Genomic DNA, 17015 nt, shown 5'->3' with positions numbered 1-17015 from the left:
GGACCCACGGTGGACTGTTGTGCATCAGAGAACTTTGTTAAGCCGTGGAGACCCATCAATGATAAGTCGGCTCTCCCTAGGCCTAGGGGGTTGAGGCTAGGGGGTGGGAGCATAATACAGACCATGTTTTCTCTATTGAACATACTCTAATAAAAGGGCCTCTGCTTTGAAAGCCTGGATATTAGAGTGAATGCTTTGCTTTGTCTCATGGACTTGAGGGAAGAAATGAGAAATCCTAGCAAATGCTTTCATCAAAGATTTACCTATCCTGGGATGACCTATTTCATCCTGTAATGCACCTTGTAGGAATCAATTCTAAACAGATAGTTAGCAGTGGAGACAGGGTGGGAATTGTTTGATAAATCTTTCCATTCTCAGATATGAAATGATAGATAGCTTCTTACATAAGCTTTGTACCTTTTAAAGAGATGTGTAGCTCCTTTACAAGTCACAAAACAGATGTCTGTGTAGGTTGGCACTACTAAAGGCCTCTCACCTTTAGTGAGATTTTCCAAGTTAGTATCCAAATAAATGTTTTTGAAGGATATTTTGAGAAGGCTTTCTCTGGCTTGGTATGAGAGCAGTATTATTAGAGTAAAATGCACACTAATCCTAGTAAATATATTAATTTCCCTCAGTTTATGGCTTAATGATATTTTTAGTATCCACCCACCTCTATTTCTCCTTTTGCCCAAAGGCAAGCCTTCATGGTAGCTGGCTGATGTGCCCGTTCTTACGTTAGTCTGCTCATTGTTAAAATGATAAATGATACATATAAATAAATAGTCATCTCATTTTCATTAAGAGGTATATGTAGATTATTATACATTAAGTGAAACTATATCCCTTTAATTATGAATTCGGTTGGCAATAACCAAGATCACTAGCTTAAAGTCCAAGAAGTTTATTTTAAAATGCATCTTCTTTGGATGGCTATTTATAGTAAGATGATACTACTCAATTATTTTTTTTATTAATTTATTTTATTTTTGGCTGCATTGGGTCTTCGTTGCTGTGCGTGGGCTTTCTCCAGTTGCGGTGATCGGGGGCTACTTTTCACTGTGGTGCATAGGCTTCTTATTGCAGTGGCTTCTCTTGTTGTGGAGCACGGGCTCTAGGTGTGCAGGCTTCAATAGCTGTGGTGCATGGGCTTAGCTGCTCTGCGGCATGTGGGGTCCTCCCGGACCAGGGCTCGAACACGTGTCCCCTGAATTGGCAGGCGGATTCTTAACCACTGTGCCACCAGGGAAGTCCTGATACTACTCAATTCTATATAGTTTATTTTGTAGGAGGATTACACTGCAATATAAAGGGTTTATGCAACAAATTTTCTTCTCTGGCTCCTGAAATTGGTTCTGGAAAGATTCTGGCTGCATTGTAGTAGGCAAAATTGCACACCCTCACCCACACTTTCTGGTGATGTGCCATTTTCTAAATGTGTCCTGCCTGTTCCAAAATGAATATCAATAGCTGGAAGCAGTTGGAGAATGTTAATTTAGCTCTTGTGTTAACAAGGGGCACTCAGTTTCCTAGGTTGTGTCCTATTCCTGTGTGGGTTTTCCAAATGATTTCTGTTCTTTCTTTTTCTTTTCCCTTCTTTTTTTTTAACACAATATTCAGCACTAATATATCCAGACCCGATGCTGCACTGGTTGGCATTGATATCAACCTTTATCTTGAAGCCTGATATAAAATTTGATCTGTAGAAAGTTGGCAGACATGGTCAGTTCTCAGGCTGCAGTTTTAATCATCTGGTTCAAGATACTTTTCACTAATAAATTCTTTGTTAAAAATCTAGTCCTCTTCCAAAATTTCTATGTTTAACCTTCAGGGTTTGGGTATAGATTACTTGGGTGGGTCGTTTTTAAAGTCAATCGTCAAAAAGACACATGCACCCCAATGTTCATTGCAGCACTATTTACAAAAGCCAGGACATGGAAGCAACCTAAATGTTCATCAGCAGAGGAATAGATAAAGAAGATGTGGTATATATACACAATGGAATATTACTCAGCCATAAAAAGGAACGAAATTGGGTCATTTGTAAGGATGTGGATGGAACTAGAGACTGTCATACAGAGTGAAGTAAGTCAGAAAGAGAAAAACAAATATCGCATATTAACGCATATTTGTGGAATCTAGAAAAGTGTTATAGATGATCTTATTTGCAAACCAGAAATAGAGACACAGGTGTAGAGAACAAATGTATGGACACCAAGGGGGGAAGGGGGGCATGGGGTGAATTGGAAGATGGGGATTGACATATATACACTGTTGGTACTATGTATAAAATAGATAACTAATGAGAAACTACTGCATAGCACAGGGAACTCTACTCAGTGCTCTGTGGTGACCTAAATGGGAAGGAAATCCAAAAAAGAGGGGATATATGTATACATATAGGTGATTCACTTTGCTGTACAGTAGAAACGAATACAACATTGTAAAGCAACTATACTCCAATAAAACTTAATTAAAAAAAAACAACCAAATAAAGTAAATGTTCATCTTAAACAGTGGTTTCTGAACTGTTTTGATTTTGCACCCTGATCAGTAAAAATTTTATAAATGGCATACACTTACCACTGTGAAGCACATATTATATAAATTAATTTATGCTTGTTTCTATTTTGTATATTATATAACAGACAAAAGCTAGAATTCAGAAGGATTTTTTTAAAAAAATATAAGTTCTAATATTTTCTTCTTGAGCCCAATGTACCCCCCACTTTGGAGACCACTGATTTAGAAAGCAGAAGATTATTCAGTGCACCCACATGGCTCCTTTTGAGCCATAGTACTAATCTCAGTATGGTATTTTTGAAGGATGTGATTTTTAGTAAACTTCAGAATGAGTGTAACTTGAATACAACTTCTGGTTACAGTCGATTGCTATCAGTTCTCTTTTAAGGGAATATGGTTACCAGTTTATGAAGACAAGATCTTAAAATTTTACTATAGAATATGTAAGACATACAAAAAGTATAACATATACTATGACCAAGGCCCATATTTTTATCGAGTACCTTGAAAAATAAAACATTACCTTCTTCCTGCAGAGGGATCCACTCTTTTGAATTTATTGTTTCTTATTCCCATGCAACTGTAGACCTATGTTTGGGTTCCAAACAATGAGTTATTGTTTTGCATGTTTTAAATTTTATACAGTACATACTTATAATATGTAACATGTATTTCTCTACAACTCCCCCCATACATGTTGATTGTGGGTAACCAGTTCATTCATTCCCACAGGTGTATAATTTTTTTTTTTTTTGTGGGGGTATGTGGGCCTCTCACTGTTGTGGCCTCTCCCGTTGCGGAGCACAGGCTCCGGACGCGCAGGCTCAGCGGCCATGGCTCACGGGCCCAGACGCTCCGCGGCATGCGGGATCCTCCTAGACTGGGGCATGAACCCGCGTCCCCTGCATCAGCAGGCGGACTCTCAACCACTGCGCCACCAAGGAAGCCCAGGTGTATAATATTTTAAAGTTTGAAAATGCCACAGTTTATCTATTCTTCTATAAATGACATTTAGTTTGTTTCCTTTTTTTTTTCTTATTACAAATAATCCTGGTAGGGATTTTTTAAATGAAAATCTATTAGGATTGTCCTAGGATGTACCTAGGAGTGGAATTGCCATGTTGCAGGATATGCACCTCTTCATATTTATGATACTCCCCACCAGAGTATATGGGAATTCCCCTTGTTCCTCATCCTATTAACACTTAGTATCATTAGACTATTTAATTTGCCAGTTTGATGGATGTGAAATAATATTTATCTTTTCACAATATGTTTATTGGCTATTTAGGTTTTATTTTTGTAAATTGTTTTACTTTATACATTTTGTCCAGTTTTCTCTTTTTTTTCTTACCGAGTTTTCTCTGCTGGTCTCACATTTATACACATACACACACACACACAGAGTCATTCAGTGACCTTCAGTAGAAAATAAAAGTTCTTTGTTTTTCCTCTCACATCTGGCCCTGGTTTGGTATCAAATCAGACCCCTCCCCTTTAAAAAAGTCATTGCTTCTTCTATATGGTAACATTACAGTGCAAGTAAGCTGTCATTAGTTTGCTAAAAGACAGTTTATTTTATTTATTAAAAAAAATTTTTATTGGAGTATAGTTTACAGTGTTGTGTTAGTTTCAGGTGTACAGCAAAGTGAATCAGTTCTACATACATATTACATATATATATATATATATATATATATATATATATATATACACACACACACACACACACACACTCTACACTCTTTTGTAGATTCTTTTCCCATATAGGCCATTACAGAGTATTGTGCTATACAGTATTAATTATCTATTTTATATATAGTAGTGTGTATATGTCAATTCCAGTCTCCCAATTTATCCCTCGCCCCCCTTACCCCCTGGCAACTGTAAGTTTGTTTTCTACATCTGTGACTCTTTCTGTTTTGCAGATAAGTTCACTTGTACCCTTTTTTTAGATTCCACGTATAAGTGATATCATATGATATTTGTAAAAGACATTTTAGACAACCTAAAGACTGTCTAGGGAGATGAGGCAGATAAATTTTGGAAAACTCAACAATCCAGGCTTTCTGTGATTCTCTTTTGAACACCTGCAGGCTTGGTTTGGACATGTGTGTATTGATTTGTGCATATCATCCTGCCGCTTGTTTCTTTCCTCCCCAAGTCCAGTTCCCAGTGTTACAGATCTTGCCTTCCTGAGAGTTACTTTGAAAAAAAGACCTTACATCTTCATACATTTTGCAAGTCTGTAGCTGTAGAAGTGGAGCCCTTCAGAACAAGCAGTGAAGAAGTGGAATAGCTTCAAGTAGTACTACTCTAAGTGTGGTCTGCAGCTGGGCAGCTTCTCCATCACTTGGTGATTTATTAGAAATGCAGGTTCTGCTACTGGGCATATACCCTGAGAAAACCATAATTCAAAAAGAGTCATGTACCAAAATGTTCATTGCAACTCTATTTACAATAGCCAGGACATGGAAGCAACCTAAGCGTCCATCATCAGATGAATGGATAAAGAAGATGTGGCACATATATACAATGGAATATTACTCAGCCATAAAAAGAAACAAAATTGAGTTATTTGTAGTGAGGTGGATGGACCTAGAGTCTGGCATACAGAGTGAAGTAAGTCAGAAAGAGAAAGACAAACACCGTATGCTAACACATATATATGGAATCTAAGGGAAAAAATGCCATGAAGAACCTAGGGGCAAGACGGGAATAAAGACACAGACCTGCTAGAGAATGGACTTGAGGATATGGGGAGGGGGAAGGGTAAGCTGTGACAAAGCGAGAGAGTGGCATGGACATATATACACTACCAAACGTAAAATAGATAGCTAGTGGGAAGCAGCCGCATAGCACAGGGAGATCAGCTCGGTGCTTTGTGACCACGTAGAGGGGTGGGATAGGGAGGGTGGGAGGGAGGGAGACGAAAGAGGGAAGAGATATGGGAACATATGTATATGTATAACTGATTCACTTTGTTATAAAGCAGAAACTAACACACCATTGTAAAGCAATTATACTCCAATAAAGATGTAAAAAAAAAAAAAGAAAAAGAAATGCAGGTTCTGGCTCCACTCAGGTCCTATTGAATCAGACGCTGTGTTTTGACAAGTGAAGTTTGAGAAGTTTTGCTTGCAAAAACAGAGTCCTGGTCAAGGTTGACCTGCCTCAGAAGGGACCCCTCCTCCCCCAGTCTTTCTTCAAAGTAACTGAAGCCCCGGGGTGGATAGGTGTTGACAAAGCAGTACATACGCTGTACAACTTGAGGCCCTACCAGTGAGGTTCATTTTAGTTCATTTACTTAATCCAAACATACTTCTTTAAAGAAACAACTAGGAGAATGAAGGGGTTACTAGTCATTTGAATGTTGATAATTATTAGACTTTGTTGCTATCTGCTATTTTATAAGGAAATGGAAGTTTTTTAGCAAGAGAAGAGAGGGGGATAGGCTAGGCCTGGATTGGAGGGGATGGTAAGGGGAAGTCTAGGGGAGCATGAAATGTATTTAGTAAGAAGAGGAAATAGGAGGTGGGATAAAGGGAGCATCAAGGATTTTGCTCAGAAATGGGAATGACCTTACCCTTTCTTGCTTCTATGTTGCAATAATTTGTATTGCCAAGACCCAGCATTATTATTTTAAATTTTTCAAGTTTAACCCAGAAGGTTAATTACCATTTCTGACATTGTTTCTAATCATCAGTTTTCTATTGAGAAGCCTTATTGGCATACAGCAGACTGGAGTTATACACACAGCAGCCATTCCTGCACTTAGAGCCCATAAAGCCTAGGAAAAGAGTCAGATTTTGAAACCAAAATTATAACAAGCATAGGAAGTGCAGTAATACAAGTATTGAACTGAGCTTTAGTATCTTCCTATCTCACAGGATTACTGTGAGTATTTAATGGGATCTGCAAAAAGGCACAGAGGAAGGTCTCAATAAACAGTAGCTCTTCCCCTTCTCTCCCTGCCACATCCCACATCCCTCCTTCCCTTTCATCTCATCCCAGGCAGTTTGATTCCAGAGTCTGTAGAGGTTAGTACTAAGGATAGTAGTTGTGGTAGGAGTATAATAGGGTGCAGAAATAAGGAGGAGGTGATTTTTGACGGGAAGAGACATTTGGGGCTCCAAGTGAATGGCTTCAAGAATACTTACGCATAGTTTTTCTGAATGTTGAGCATGAGAATCACCTTCATTTAAATTCCAATAATTTGCAACTAGCTGAAGACAAAGGCTAAGGTGAAATTTATCCTAAACCATTTCCTTGGGAACCCCTGATGTGGGCTTTATGAGGCCAAGCAGGCTTTATGAGGGCAAGCTGGCATCAGCTGTTATTTGTTGTGTCCCAGCAGGAGGCTCAGGGTTACCAGCTGACACACTAGTGTGCTATGCTCAGTACCAGTATGAGTGCTAGTCTAACCAGTCTGAAAACCAAGAGATGTGGGGTTATCATAGATCAGAAAGAAGTTAAAGATCAGAAAAACAAGAAGTTGAGCAAAATTGGAAAGAATATTCCTAAAATACATCTTTATCACTCTCTTCGCAGAACTTCACTAGCTCCCCCTGCCTCTAGCTTTCCAGGTCTCCGTATGCAGCCCCACAGTCCATTTCTGGCTCATGTTACTCTTTTTTTTTTTTTTTTTTTTTTGCGGTACACGGGCCTCTCACTGTTGTGGCCTCTCCCGTTGCGGAGCACAGGCTCTGGACGCGCAGGCCCAGCGGCCATGGCTCACGGGCCCAGCTGCTCCGCGGCATGTGGGATCTTCCCGGACCCGGGCACGAACCCGTGTCCCCTGCATCGGCAGGCGGACTCTCAACCACTGAGCCATCAGGGAACCCCTCACCTTACTCTTTTACCTCACTTCCTCTGTCCATTCAGTAATCCCACCAGGGATGACTGTTTCCACTCCCTCCAGCTGACCAAAATCATAACCATCGATTACGTTCTGCTTCAAATCCCACTTTCCTTTCCTCTCTGAGCTCTTCCTGACAGTTTCAAATGATTTGGATACCTGTTCATCCCTCTTGCCAGCTTCAAAAGTATTTTGTACACCAGCTTCTCCCTGCATTGCTTGTGGCTTGTCCTTTTGAATCCTCAGGTTCCCTGAGGGCTGAGGATCTTATAACTTTCTGTTTTTACCAGTTCTTTGTTTCTTGCAAGTGATGGTTTCTTAATGTAAAAGGTAACCCTTGCTAGCTAAACTCCTACCATCTAAACCCAGGAGCAGAATGGTTTTGGGTAACTTTTTGGAGAGGGGAATATTTGGAGGAAAATCACAGGGGTGTAAATATTTTCCTCTCGGTTATCTCAGGCTGCCAACTTGAGGTCTCTGGAGGTTGGGATGAGATGCACGCAGTCAGCTCCCGAGCCAACGAGAGCCAGCTCCATCCAGCACACAACTTAAATCCCCGATTTCCCAACTCATTATCCAAATTTCAGGAGCCAAATATTAGCAGATTTGAATAACATGCTTTCTCTCACTGTTCAGCTTATGGATGGGGTGGGGGAGTCATTTGTTCTTGTTCACTGGATTCTTCTAGTATGTAGGTGTGGTGAAGAGAATTCTTAGCCTTTAGACTAATTTTCTAGTTTCTAAAAAATATTTTTACAGGCGTCTATGTTAGAGAGCCAATTAAGAGGTTATGGGATTGGATCTGAGCAAAATTTTTAGCTGTTTATTTGGACAGCCTGTGAAAGCAATTCTTTGAAGAACTATGTGCAGCAGATGTTCAATAAATATTGGCCAGATGATTGATCTAAGGAAGGAGCCAAAGAAAGAGGAATAATTCCTTTGTATATCCAGTGGGATTGCACAAGGCTAAAATAATATAAAGCAAGAAATTGTGAAGCTTCATTTTTATTTAATGTCCTCTTGGATCAGTGGTCAACCAAGGATTGCCTGACACAGGAAACATGAGTTTGTTTGAGCTTAATATAAGTATAGGTATTTGTAGAGAAAGTGTTCTAATCTTTACCATGGACAAGGTAAAAGATAAGGCAGGTTCTCTAAAGTAAAATTAGGTTTAAAAGCAGAAGAAGAAATAGTGAATTTAAGAGCACCTTAAAAATCATGATATAGGTTGAACCCATGTTGTCCTGGGCACATGGTTGTTTTTTAATCTCTCCTTATTTTGGAAGAATAAAGGCACCAAATCCAGCATTATTTTGACTGTGAATTTGAACTTGAATCCCTAATTAAAGCTAATTACTGCTTCACAGATAACCTAGATAAGAAAGTTAAAGCTTGTTGCCTTTAATAAATACTGCTGAATTTGGAAGAAGACTAGATTAGCCAAAATCTTATTTTATAACTTGAGATTCTAAAAGGCAGTAGAAAATCAGCCCCTTAGCATTTCCCAAAATATTCCAATCCATCTGCTTTAAAAAAATTACTGCCACATACTTTAATTTGTTAATTTGTTCACCCTTAAAGCTGTGAACTCTTTCACTCTCCACTGAGGTGTATATAGAACCACCTCTGCAGGAGGGTGTTAGGATTACACGCAAATACGTGCATTACCATCCCCTCCTTTAAGCAAAGTTTTAGAAATGTGTAATCTTATCTTATTTGGAGGTTTCTCATCCTCTTGCCTAACTTGCACATAAACAATTGTCATGGCACTAATCTTTTGCCCTCCTAGAATTGTTATGGGTTTGAACATGGCCAATGAGATTATTACAGACTGTTTGCCTCTTGTTTGTAAAATCTTGGGAATAATACTTCAGGTTTTCCTTTGACTTGTCCTCTTTCTTTATTGTTTGGTAGGATTGCATATCTGAGCTTAGTCATCAGTAAGCTGTCATTTGATATCTCGAAAGGAAATAGGGTCTGCTTTAGTTTTGGCGGAGCCTTCATGGTTATTTAAACCAAACACAACACACCAAAAACACTGATGATACTTAGGCTGTAATTCTAACTCCCAACAATACTACTTTGCCCTGGATCTACACTAAAATTTTTTTCCCTCCTACATAACGTATGCAGTCTTTAAGTTGGGAGTTCTGAAATATGTTTAAAAGCATTAAAATGAGAGTTAAAAATGAGGCAATAACAGCTGGTGATAACGTGGCAGCATATGCTTTCTTGGGTGCCATTTTCTTAATGTTTCATGTTGAAAGATCCAGAATGAAATTGGAAGCAACAGAGATGATAAGGGCCCCTAGAGTGTGTGGCAATGTTAATGTATCCCTCTTCTGAAGTACTGGTAAAAGAGATTCTGAAAAGAAAAAAAAAAGAAAAAGGAAGCCAGGGAGGAAGGAAGAAAGGAAGGGAGGGAGGAAGGAAGGAAGGAGATTTCAAGATAAAATAAAAGGACCTGACTTCTCATAGGTAGAGGAGGGAGGTTGGGGAAGTAGCTTAAAATAGTACTTACTCTCAGTTCCTTTACATGAAACTTCCAGCACAGTTTGATTTTATTTCTTGGGTCAAAATGAAGTGCAGGTAATGAATGTTGCTAGTTGGTTCAGTTGCCTCTGTGGATTTTCAGGGGAGGAGGGTCACTGGACAAGTACTACTTCCTGGTTGTAGTAGTGTAAGTAGATGTATGTCTCATGGTGAGGAAGACTGTTGCAAAGAACCGTTTTGTCTAATAGAATTCAAAGAACAAAGAGATCAGGTAGTTCAGTTAAGTCACCTTGGAAATGGTTTCACTTTATAATATAAAATAGAACCTTATATAAGCAAGTTTAAAACAATGGTAAACAATATTAGCTATTTCTCTACAATTATTACTGTTATAGTCATAAGGTAGACTGATGCCAGTCTATATTAGTATTCTGGAGAAGCCCAGCCTCATAGTTTTGAGCTTTCATTTCTATTAAAATTCCTACTTTGCAGTTGCAATTTCTTTTTTTTTGGCAGGCTGGTGTGGGGGGGAGGGGTGTACTGCCTGACTTGCATGACGAATCTACTTTGGATTCATTTCAGTCTATTCCCAAACATTCCAGGCACTAAGGCATCGCTCTTATTTTTCAGGGAACTCATCTCTCACTCAGTAAGCCATGCTAACAATTACAATTGATAGAACACATACCTTTTACAATAATCACTGCTGCTTTTCTTATGTTCCAATCTCACAAAAGAGGTGAGACACCCCTTCTGCACCCACAGGGCTATTGGTGCTATCGCTGGTGATCACCAGGGAAGACAGAATTGGGTTATTACATACCCATGACTAATTGCTACTTTGTGACTATAGAACTTCCAAGTTAAACTTCTACCAGGACTCAGAAGCCTTGGCATTAGTACAACTGGAGAATGGGAGAATTTGCAATTTCTTCCCTGTTGGTGTGAATGGGGGACCTCTCTCTCTTGTTTGGAAGTCTCGCGGGAACAGGGGATAGAGAGCCGGTGAGGGCTGCTTTCCCTCATCTGCTGCTCATACCCGTTTGTTTCATCTGCTGGGCCACTCCCTTCAGGCTTTCCCTCACATTTTATTTCCTAGTCTTTCCATTCGTTCACCCATGGGTCTTCTTAGATTGTACATTTCTAATGCTGTTGAGATAAAGAGTATAGTAGTTTTGACCTGACTTATTTTCAGTAATGCTCAGGATTGTTAAGCATGATGAAAGACCATTTCATTTTGTTCAGTGCCTTTTTTGTGTGTGTGTGGTGGTGGTGGAGATGTATAAGTTTATCACTTAATAAAAAATTTAGTACCATTTATTTTATAAATAAATAACCTTAAAGGAAGACCTGTTTATAAAAAAGGAACCTGTTTTGGGTATATTTCTGGGACGTAGTGATTATCTTAAGTTTTAAGATTCTATTCAGCTAAGACCTGATTAAAGCATAGCCAGGAATTGGCCATCTGGAAAGCACTGTTAATGGATCCAGAAATGTTACTGTCATTTTGAATCATATAATAGAAATTGCACTGAAGAAAAATATGGTGGGTTGAGTAGAATGCAAAGTTTATGAAAAAGTCTGGTTTTCCTAATTCTGTTCTTTCTTTGGGCCAATTTATTTTTCATGTCATTTCTAATTATCAATAATTCCTCTATCATTTATGTGCAGAATTTATCATTTAATTTCTGTAGTCCTGTGCTGTTGTTTAATGTTGTCTCCCCAGATGGCTTGTAAGCTTCTAGAGAATATGAACCAAGTCTTTTTTTTTTTTTTTTCTGTATATTCTACAGTGCCTAACATGGTGTTCTGGACATAAAATAAACACTCAGTGAACACCTAGTACTTAGTCATCTGGATATATGTTTATTAGGTCAACGTGTTATTCTTGTCCTCTTCATCATCTGGTTTCTTAATTTTCACTCTGGAGCTTTAAAAGTCTTGTATTATTTATTTCAGTACCTAGCAATATAAGTCACAGATTTTCATCCATTGGTAGTGGGGTGAAGTATAACAGATATTCCTAGCATTAAAAGACCTTTTTTACTGCAGAAATTGGGTAACTCAGGTATATAATATAAGAGAACTGGTAGAGGGCATAAAAAAGGGAAACAGTTCCTAGTATGCTAAGGCTTTAAAGAATTGTGGGTACTATCCCTTTTGATTCTTTGGGTCAAATACCATATGCTTTATTGATAAACACTTTGGCATATTCTGGCATGTTTCTTAAGTATAGACTGCTTCTATACTTGGCCTTTTCAGGTTTTTTGGTAGTAGTGCTTATTAAAAGTTTGTTGTGAGGGAAAGGTAAACAGAAGTGGCAGACATGGTTATTCTGATTTATAAATGAGTCACAGACATAAATTTATAGATATAGGAGATGTCTTGGAAAATATAGTCCCCCTCTTTCATTTTTATAGGTGAAAAAAATCAAGGACCAGTGTGATTAAGTGACTTAGATAAGGTTACAGTTAGTAGAAGTCAGCATAGGACAGAGTAGGTTGAGATAATCAATTTATATTATTTCTGATTCTCCAGCCCAGTTTATAGAGGATTAATCTGGAGATAGATACCTGAGGAACTCACATATTCGTAAAAGGTATAATTTTTTTTAAAAAGAAAGTTTCAAAAGATCTTTTCATATGCTAATATATTGAACTGCTCTGCAAGGGACCTCAAATAGAACATAGTTGAGAGGTGGAAATACCATGCATTGGGGCATGTAGTTGAGAAATCTGGGTCCTAATCCAGGTCTATTAATTACAAGCTGTATGACCTTGGACCAAAAATCATACAGCACTCAGAAAATCTGTTGGTGTTATTTAAAAATGAAAGAATCAGGTGAGGTTCTCTCTGAGAGCCCTTTTAGTTCTAAAATTCTTTGTAAAAATGAAGCAATGGTAAACACTTGGAACTTGACATGATCAAAGCTTTATGAAATGAAAGTAGAGACAGACATATCTAGTTTGTGACCAAAGGTGTCAGCAGCAGAAAAGTCCAATCGTGTTAGACTTTCTTTCCTTTTTTTTTGAAAATAGATCTTTATTTGGGTATAATTGCTTCACAATACCGTGTTAGTTTCTGTTGCACAGCGAAGCGAATCAGCCATATGCATACGCATGTCCCCATATCCCCTCTCTCTTGAGCCTCCCTCCCACCCTCCCTATCCCAGCCCTCTAGGTCATCGCAGAGCACCGAGCTGATCTCCCTGTGCTATGTTGCTGCTTCCTACCAGCCAACTGTTTTACATTCGGTCGTGTATATATGTCGGTGCTACTCTCACTTCGCCCCAGCTTCCCCCTCCCACCCCAAGTCCTCAAGTCCATTCTCTATGTCAGCCTCTTTATTCCTGCCCTGCAACTAGGTTCATCAGTACGATTGAAGCTTTTCAGATGATTCCTATTTCTTAGGCTTAATTTGGATCTCTCTTCTTGCTTGGAGCTTGTTGCAGGAATAGGAATACTGTGAATAGATACAAATGAACCAATAAACTTATTATTTAGAAATCTTTTGGCTCTTCCACATGAATAGTCCATATACACGGTAGGTGTGTTGTTGTGTTAAAGAATAAAGAAAACTTAGGTTGTTTAAATTTGAAGCATCTTTTATTGAAAAGCACTGTAACTGATCCATAGGCTTAGTTTTGTTGAATTAGTGTATTTTGCCTGATAAACTTCCCTTATTTTACATTCTGTGGAAAAGTAAATCCAGTGTTTCTTAGCTATGCTCACTCTTATTCAAGTTAAGTGTCCCAGGAGGGTAAATAGGAAGGTCATCCGGTCATACTTAAGTGTCATTTTACCTTGTCCTGTACCCTGGGTTATGATTACTCTTAACTTGCTGATTGTCGTGATCTCGAGTAATCAGTCTTTCACCAGTCCAGGCTCCGAGTGTGTCTGCAGTGCCTGCGGCCCTGATATTTCCTCATCTTTCCTCACAGGACAGCTAGTCAGTCATGACTCCCAAAGAACCATTTGCAATCTGGTTACAGGGTGCTTTGGAAAGACTCTGTGCCAAAGGCAATGTGAAGCCAGTGGGGTGGCAGTATTTTCCTTGTTGGCTAAAGGAGATAATGACTATAGTCATTAGACTATATTAGACTATAGCTTAGACTATAGTCTAAGCTCATAGCATAGGGTTTGGCACATTTTAAGTGCTCAGTAAATATGTTTTTATTCTGTTTCGTAATCGTGCTTCTAGGTTTGTAGCTCTCAGGCAATCAGCAGGCAGGCCTGTATGTTTGGTTAAGACCTGGGGAAGATCCTCCAGAGTATTTGATTTAGTGTAGAATTTTAGTACAGTGGCTCTTCTATTGCTTAACTTAAGAAAAGGGAGCTAACGTGTTCTGTGACTTTAGTATCCCTAAGTTGGGGATTAGCAATTAGGGGCTTAATTTGTACTGAAGGCTTTGATATCTAGAAATAATTCAGGCTCCTTCTCAAAATGTGGGAGTATGTGTGAATTGTGAGAAATGGAGTCTCTCTTTTGAAAGTTATATTCTGTTTTAGGATGATAAAACAGTAGGAGTCAAAAATACTAGGTCCAAATGCAGCTGTTTAAAGTTAAAAGGCTCAACATTTTTGGTTACAAATGGTGGTTTAAATTTTTTCTGTTATTTATATAATATATTTCTTTAAAAAAAATAATTGATGTGGGGTCATTGGGCAAACTACATTATTGTCTTTTGAATTTCCTTTGCTTCTATAATTTGAGTAATATAACAGTTTTTTATTTTATACTTCATATTTCTAGTGTTAAATGTTACTCTATGGTCTTTGTTAAAGTGTATTCAAATTGAGTTAATAAAGATTTTTTTAAATATCAAAGAAGACTTTTTTCCCCCCAAAATGCCACAATTAAATGCCACAATTTAGAAACAATGCAGAATTTATATTTAAAGGATATTTTATAAGATCCTGTATTTAAAAAGTTGTCTGTACCATCACTTTTTTATAATTTTGAATTTTGGAATACTTTAAAAATGCTTTTGTTACCATAAAGTCATGTATGATGTAAGGTTTTATACACACACACACACACACACACACACGCATATAACCACAACTCTTATTTAACTTTGCTTTAGAACTTCTAACCAAAGCAATTATTCCAGAAAAATAAAAGAGGAAGATAACAGAAATCACCTTACTTGTAAATGATGTGATTGACTACTTAAAAAAAAGAGGCCAAGAAAGTGAAAATAGTTTATTAAAGTTAAATAAAAGGGTCTATGTTTAATCCCAGCAAGAATCAAATAAATGCAAATTAAACAAAAATGAGCTTTGTTTTTATTTTCAGATGGGCACTACTAATAGAATGAGTGAATATTGAGTCCTTATTGTACGTCAGGTGTTGTAGTAACTCATTTAGTCCTTAAAAATAACCCTTTATGTAGGTATAATGATACAATCTGTGCTTCACAGAAATCTGCGGAAACACTGAGTAACTTTCCACAGGTCATAGGGCTAGTCCATGGCAAAGCTAGGATTTGAACCCAGCTATAGAATTCTACTTCTGGAACCCATTCCCTTACTCACTGAACTGCCTGCAAAGGTTAACAACGTTTAGTGTTGGTGCAGGTATTGGGAAGAAAATAGCCATCTCACCTGCATTGGAGGTTTGAGGAACGTTTATTGAGCATTCTTTTGAAAAGCCATTCTGGTAGCACTCTTCAACACCTTAGGATCCAAAAATTCTACTTTTAAGACTATATCCTAAGGAAATAATCAGTTGAGTGTGCATTAATGAATGTGAGAGGGTGTGTTTAAAACATGGTTTATAGCAATAATGGAAATGACCATCTCGAGGGAGTTGTTTTGGAACATCATATGATAGAATGTTATATTGCTATTAAAAAGGATGATATAGTGCTATGTTTATTAATATGAATGTCCACATTACAGTTTGCATGAAAATAGCAGGTTACAAAACAGCTTGTACTCTGTTGTATGATCTCATCTTATTTATACGTTTAAATAGCTATACATGTATTTATAGACCAAAATGCAGTGGGCTGGCATCTCTGGGTGCTGGCATTTTGGATGATATTTATCTTCTTCTTTATCTTTTGTCATCTCTTTTGGAATTTTATAGTGGGCATGTGTTATTTTTATAATTGGAAAAAAGTCCTAAAAACGATTTCTTTCCCTTATTCCCTCAACTCTTATTTTTTTGTGGTAAAATTAGGTTGGCAGGTTTTTCTTTGGTGTCATGCTTTCTGAATGTGAGGCAGTATTTTATGTGAGCTTTTCATGAAGCTCCATGTCAGTTAAAAAAATTTTTTTTAACATCTTTATTGTAGTATAACTGCTTTACAATGTTGTGTTAGTTTCTGCTGTAAAGAGAGAGGGGATATGGAGATATATGTATACATATAGCTGATTCACTTTGTTATACAATTTTGTTTTTGAAGTTTCAACTTCCACAGTTGTTTATTCCTTACCCTAAAGCAGCTCCAGAGGTCTAGATGTGCTGTCATTAGGTGGGGCTAATGAGCTCTGGATGCGCTCTAAACTGAAGAGCCCACCTAGTTGGCTTGAGCTTCCAGATTTAAACATGACTTTTTCATAACATAATTTATACAAAGATAAAACTCTGTTAAAATAACTAAATACAAGTTATCACTGAACATTAAAGCAGATGATATCTTAAAGCTGCATTTAAAGTCAACAAATGTCATTAATAATCAGGAATCTTTTGTCAAACAGTCAAAATTTTTCTTTCATGATCATATATGCAGATCCTGATTAGAATGTTCTTTTCTTCTTAAATCTTACTTTGATGTAAAAACGTCCCAAAGATTGTGTTCCACCGCATACCCCACACTGGGTTTGGACTCGGCTGGTAGTGCTGTGCTTCGGGGCAGTTTATTTTTTACTTAGACTTTGGGTATATGTACTTAAAACTAATTTAGTTGGCTGTAGTCTTTCAAAGTCTTCTTTTGAAGTAATTCATTGACCAAGAGATTTTAGCATCACCCCAGCTGGATACCCTACAATTTTATGATGTAATAGAAAAAAGAATTCATAACTGGTTTCTTGCAGGGGGTCCCAAACCCTTTGTGATTAGGTGTTTTCAATCATGAGAGTCTTTTTTTCTTAAAGAGGAACGGAGTCTACCCTCTCCTCTCTTGTGTGAGTGG

The 17015-nt window shown here is 37.9% G+C and overlaps 1 protein-coding gene across 7 annotated transcripts in view; it reads left to right on the top strand.

The window, feature by feature from the left end:
- The window catches only part of HECW2 (HECT, C2 and WW domain containing E3 ubiquitin protein ligase 2), a 412125-nt gene that overhangs the window by 127218 nt on the left and 267892 nt on the right, over positions 1–17015 (top strand). The gene's annotated exons all lie outside the window — the stretch shown is intronic.

The sequence above is a fragment of the Mesoplodon bidens genome (assembly GCF_964165515.1).
Source record: "Mesoplodon bidens genome assembly, chromosome: 8".
Classification (NCBI taxonomy): domain Eukaryota; kingdom Metazoa; phylum Chordata; class Mammalia; order Artiodactyla; family Ziphiidae; genus Mesoplodon; species Mesoplodon bidens.
Note: the sequence above shows the minus strand (reverse complement) of the source record. Positions and strands in the feature narration are given on the sequence as shown.